This window comes from Triticum urartu, chromosome 7 (assembly GCF_003073215.2).
Source record: "Triticum urartu cultivar G1812 chromosome 7, Tu2.1, whole genome shotgun sequence".
Taxonomy (NCBI): domain Eukaryota; kingdom Viridiplantae; phylum Streptophyta; class Magnoliopsida; order Poales; family Poaceae; genus Triticum; species Triticum urartu.
The window spans coordinates 161,260,284-161,266,778 of NC_053028.1; the positions used below are offsets into that span (position 1 = coordinate 161,260,284).

The 6,495-nt window shown below is 50.2% G+C and overlaps 1 pseudogene; it reads right to left on the reverse strand.

The window, feature by feature from the left end:
- Nucleotides 1-1,883: 1,883 nt before the first annotated feature.
- On the reverse strand, nucleotides 1,884-6,032 carry LOC125525068 (annotated as a pseudogene).
- Nucleotides 6,033-6,495: the final 463 nt, after the last annotated feature.

A 6,495-nucleotide genomic window follows, 5' to 3' on the forward strand; every position in this document is an offset into this window, starting at 1 on the left:
AGGCCGAGCTCCGCTCAAAGAGCGCCCCGATGGTCCTTGACGAAATGGCCCCGTCGGAATGCCCAGCTGGTGGTGCTCGACTAAATGACCCCCTGCGGGTGCAGGGCTGGTGCTCGACGAAATGCGTGCAAGAAACCATCCTGAGAAAGGGGCATCCCGTGTCTTTCTCCACCCAGGTTGCCAGGCGCTGCAGCTGGGGGATATGCTTTCTCTGAAGTTTTCTGCAATGCCCGGACGTAATTCCAGGTGTGCCTCCTGTTCTATGGCTCCCACTTTATATTATGTTACCCTACGAACCCTACGATGCCAGATTGGGTGTGTTTCTTGAACTTCATGTTTCTGTTCCTAAATTTTAGTAGACACTGTGAAAATGTAAACTGCACTAGGATCATATTACATGTCGGTTTCCGTTCCACCTGGGGATCTTCCACCTGTTTGGGCCTCCTACTCACGCCAAAGGAGTGTGGGGTCTGGGTATGCTGGACCTAGAGATTATGAAGTCCCCTCTCAAGTTATGCTGGGCATGGAAGGCGCATACTGCAGGGGACCGATCTTGGAGCATTATGCTCAGCCCCCCTGCAGCATCATGAAAGACAGCTATTCATTCAACGTGTCGGCTCGGGTCAAACTGGGCAATGGGCGACGATGCTTCGTCTGGACAGATTGTTGGGTGCAGGGCGCTGCTGTTGCGGAATTTGCTCCGGACATCGACCTCTAAAAACAAAGCTTTTTCTTTGGTTGGTCGTCAGAGGGTGAGTCTGGACGGTGGATCGCCTTGCCAAGCGCATCTTGCCTCGTCAGGGCTCTTGCTGTTTCTGTCATAGTGCACAAGAATCAGTTCATCATCTGTTCATTGGGTGCACGGCCGTTCGGATTATCTGGAGTTCAGTGTTTCTTTGGGCCAATTTGAGCGAGGTCGTTCCTCAGGATAACTTGCTTCTACGTGATGGTTGCTCGACGCTAGATCGAGAACTCACGACACTAAGAGGAAATCTCTGAACTCTTTGGTGCACCTTATTATTTGGAGCATTTGGCGTGAGTGGAACAGCAGGGTTATGGATAATCGCTTCTTGCCTTTACAAAGAGTCATTGATCAAGTCATAATTGACGCCAGGCAATGTGAGGTGGCGAGTCTGGAGCGTATGATCCTTCACTAATAGGCTACTAGCTGTGATCGTCACTGTTATTTTGCTTGGTTGTTGTTTGTTTGTTTGTTTTTGTATATGTTTTATTTAAGTTTTGTAGTTTTTGTCGAACTGGTCGTGTGTATACCTTTCCCTCTTTAATACGGAGTATAATACATGCAGCTCTCCTGCATGGTTCAAAAAAAAATTAACGAAGAAATACCTTGAATTACAAGCTGCACAATAAAAAACAGAATCGTGAACTTTGAGCGTGAACAGTGCTTAAAAGCCACATTTTTTTGTAGCTCTCATTTTAATGTATTTCATCATGAAATTTACACACATGTACATTACATCTCTGGGTTTTTTTTAAGAATTTTTTGAAACATAGAAGTATGATTTTTGAATTGTCAAAATTTAGGCTCCATGGAGCCTGAGTTCCATTTAGCATTTCATCTTGCATGATCCGGTTCCTGGTGCCTGCATAATTTCTAATGCATCTACCCAGGTCACATGAGCACAAATCGGTCAGGTGTTTACATCCTTGCTTGCCAAACTGTCTTGTGATGTTTGTGCAATTGCTCTTTTTTATGTGTTTAACACTTAACAATGATTAAGACTGCTCTTAGTCTTCGAATCATGTAACTGCAGAACAACCATACGTAGCTCCAAGCCCTGTGAACCTGCCACATCCACTGGATTCAGGTTTACACCCAACCCGAGTCCAAATATGCCCGATGCAAAAATGTATAGTTTTTGCCAATATGCTCGAACATACTAGCTAAGTTTGAGTGATTTAGAATAATCCAGTACATCAAAGATCAAGTAGACTATAAATCTAGAACTGGGGAGGAATAGGGCATAGCAGAGATGACAAGCTACGACCAAAACTAAGAATAGGAAGAAACTAAAAATAAAAGAGAAGCCACACACCATCCCCTCCTTTCTATTTGTATTACTCCCTCCATTCACTTTTGTAAGGCATTTTAGACATTTAAGACAACACCTAAAACAGGTCAATTTCAGCTGTCTTAAACGACTTACAGAAGTGAACAGAGGGAGTACATAAAAACAATAAATCAAATCAGGGGACAATAGGGAAATTGATATACAGGAAGATCGCATCCACTCCTCACACGAACAGAGCTACAAACACACTGATAATCAAGGTGTTGACATTGCAGCAAACTGTGCCTGATTCCTCGCGTGCTCCTGTGATTGAGAATTTGCTTGGGCGCATGGACTCCTTTGCTGAGGAATGCCAGCACTATGAGAATGACAACATAACAATGCCAGCATTATATGGATTGCAACGTAGGCCAGGACGGCGATGATCAGCGCGGCGACATAAACAGATGTCTTCCACCCCCTGCTGGATCCTGCTGCGTATGCCACTAGTAGGGCGAGCAAATCCAGCACAATCGTTGTGTTCATGACCTTGAGCGACCATTCTTTATTCTTATTCAACCACTGCGGCAGCAACATGACGATGACAACAATGGACGCCACAAAGGAGGTGGAGTTGCTGTAGAAGAAGGCGATGTACCGGGGCCTCCTGTTGTCATGTATGATCGGGTTTCCTGCATCATACCAACTGCTGTCGTTCTGCCAAGCTCCCCCAGGCGGATCTAGACCAGCCTGGTAGGTGACACTTGCCACAAGGATTCCTAGCAGCATCAGATATTTGCGCTTGGCATGCTTTGCCTTTCCTTTTTTGTCAGCATTTTCTTGCTTCAGTTCACTGACCATATCTTTCTTATCCAAGAACACTAGGAACAGTACAGCTATGACAAAGAGGACCACAGCCCCCAAGACAAAGATGTAGATGGATGTTTTCAGATGCTGAGTGCTTCCGGCAGCATAAGCCCCTATCAGACCAAACATGCCCGCCGCCGTGCAAACAGCGAGTGCGTAACTTCGTATGGCTGGCCTGTATAAATGGGGGTTCACGAGCAATATAATGAGGGCGATGGACAGCATGAAGCTCACCGTATTGCAGTAGAAGAAGGCTTTGTAGCGGCGGGGAAAGTTGTACAAGAGAACCGGGTCCCCTGCCTGGTGCCCGCTGGATCCATCATCCTGAAGCCGGAAGCCGCCCGGAGGTGTCAACCCTGCTTGGTAACTGATGGTCGCAGCTAATACTGCGAAAAGGAGCAACCTCTTGCGCCTCTTCTCCACGGACTCAATTTCCTCAGCAGTGGCTACGGCGTGGTTCAGTGTAAAGAAGACAACATGGATCACTACATAGACCAGGACGGCGCCTGCCAAGGCCATGGCGTAAATGGAGGTGGTCAAGTCCCGAGAGCTTCCCGCAGCATATGCTCCGATGAGGCCAAACAAGTCCAGTATCATGGCTGCCTGGAGGACATGGGTCTGGAGCATAACCTTGCTTTGTACCAGGATGATGGCCACCAAAGAGGCTACGAAGGCGACGGAGTTGCAGTAGAAGAAGGTCTTGTACCGCTTAGCGTTCACTGTGAGGAGGATCGGGTCACCAGCCATGTGCCCGTTCCCATTATCCGGCCAGACGCCACCGGGAGGGTCCAGCCCCGCTTGGTAAGTGATGGTTGCTGCAAGAGTGGCTAGCAACAGTACAAGGGAGCGAGCCTGATCCGCTGCCATCCTATGTAATTGGGGAGCAAAAGAGGTCATTTAAAGCCAATGATTTTCAGAGGAAGAAGAATAAGAAAAGGGATGTGCTCCCGTAGTACCTGCTGTCATTAGTCTCCGGACCTGGAGCTATTGTTATTGCTTTTGGCAAGCTCCAGCATGAGTCTCCGGACCTGCAGCGTTGGAAGCTTTTGATTTTGGTCCAGAACCAGGTACTTGCAGCTTGTATGGTATCTTAAACAAATGCAACTTGAAGCAATGCCATGAATGCCAGGACGGCAATAACCAGGCTGCCCACATAGAAGTTGGTGTCGGTCTCCCTGCAGCTGCCGGCCGTGTATGAGACGATGAGGCTGATCAGCGCGACAGCGATGCACCAGTATGCCCCAGTCACGCGAGGCTTTCTGTCCAGAAGCACCACAATGACGAGCAGTGACGCAACGAACGCGGTGGTGTTGAAGTAGAGGAAGACCCTCAAGCGAGCTCCATGGCGGTCCTTGAGAATCGCATCGCCTGGCCGGTGACCGTTCTCGGTGTTGTCCCAGAAGCCACCTGGCGTGCTCATACCTGCAACGTACGTGACGCTCACTGCAAACGTGGCGAGCAGCATGAGGACCTTGCGGAGCCGTTTCTCTTGCACAGGGTCATTGTACTCGTGGTCGTGCGAGAACGAGGCCAGCACCATCTGGAAAATGAGGTAGATGAGGACGGCAGCCACCAGTACCGAGGAGTTGATGGTGGTGGGCGTGTCCCGGCAGGTCCCAGCGGCGTAGGCCCCCATGACGCTCATCAGGTCCACCACCATGACCACCCGCAGCGGCAGGAGGCGGAGCTGCTTATTCTCTTCCAGGAGGGTGAGGAAGAGGACGAGGACGATGATCACGAGCGACGAGGCAAACGCGGCGGCGTTGCAATAGAAGAACACCAGGTACCGGCGGTAGCTGGTGGTCCGGATGATGGAGTCGCCGGCGAGTTGGCCTGAGGCGGCGACGGTCTCCTGCCAAACGCCCCCAGGCGGGTTGAACCCTGCGGCGTACGTCACCGTAGCCACCAGCGTTGCCAGCAGCAGGATGTACTTGCTCAGTTCCAGCATGAGCTTGTAGCTCTCGATCACCTCCTTGGGCTGGCTGCTTCCATTTGCTGGAGGCTGATGATACTGGGGCTGGCTGTTTTCATTTGTTGGATTGGGGGCTGGAGGCGGAGCTGGATGATCCGGCTCGGGGCAGTCAATTGTGATCTCAGTTGGGCTGTTCTGGCGTGCTGGCTCGGCCTCCATTTGCACAGAAAAATGGTGCCTCAAGGTTCAACTTGTCGACGGAATTAAGGACAAGACTGAATCTGTCTCCGGTATATAGCTGACCCGGCAAGCTTGCTCGTCAGCATGACAACCTGGTATAACGTCATAAATAATTATAAAGGAGGAAAGCAAAAGAAAAACGGTATTGCAGCCAAATTTATCATTATACATGGTGTCGTTGGATCAGCATCTGACGGACATATTTGTGTTATGAGGTAGCTGGTTGCCAGTACAGGCGGAACCTCATCGCCGTTAACAAATGGGGTGGCCGGAGAGGGACTCGTGGTAATGGTATTGTCGCCGGTCCCCGGCCCGCTTCATCATTCTGATATGAATGTCCCCGCTTCATCAGTAATGGGGCGTGGGGAAGATGGTGACACGCCACGACAGGGCCACTCGTTTATGCGCCACGAGGGAGGGTGCAGACACCGGATGTTGAATCCAGGTAAGGTACAGCCATTCGACGAACTGCGTAGTAACTTTCTTGTGGTTTTATACAGGGGCAATGTACTGGAAAAAGCTAGAGTGCTAGTACTCACTTGTTCAGAACAACAGAACGTGGAGCAGGATATGAGTCGCATTCTCGACAGTGCTGTTTGTCCCCGAGGGATATGATGCACCTCACACCTCAACGCCAGGGTTCAAGTCATTTCCAGGGTGAATCTATGTGCATGTTCAACGATAAAACATCGTGTGCAATCAATGAAAACAAATACCGTGGCTCTTAAAATATGCTATTAAGGTGTTGTATCATGCTGCAACGTGCTATTAATAAGACATTGTACACTAATTCAGTTAGCGAGACATTACTCAAAACGCTATAGCGTGCTAGTAGCGGTGTTATAGCGTGCTATTTTTTTTGTTTCACTGCACGCAATGCATATTCGTAAATTGGGGAATAGCATGCATGGCTGGACTGTCTACATTGCACTATTCTCGGTGACAGTACTTGAGTTGCTTTCCATGTCTTTATGAACATGTTTGGTTGCCTCCAGCCGTTTTGACCTCTTTACATCTGTGGCTCAGTAGAGCTCTGGCCGACATACTACCAGTTTTGAACCATGTTTTGCATTTTCGTTTGCCTGCTTGCATTGCATCATGAGATCGTTTGACACATACTTCCTCCCCTTGCTGCTCGTCGGCGGGTCCGGGGCGGGCTGTGGCCCTTCCTCCTGCGCCCCGTCCCCGCAAGTTTGCTCCTGGTGAGAGGGGGCGGCCTTTGGCTGCAGCGGTGCCCGATGGAGGCTGGATCCGGGTTTCTCGTCGTCGGTGCAAGTTCGGTAAGAGCTCGGCTGTATCTCCTGGGTTGGGGATTCTAGGAGCCGCCCCTGGTGGGGAGCTTGGTGGCTCCCCATCATCCTCTTCCTCCCGCGGTGATTCCCCGGCTGCCGCGCCGCCGCCGGCGGTGCTTTCGGGGAGGTTGGTGCCGCTGGTTTCGCTTGACCTAAATCTGGTGGCCGCTTC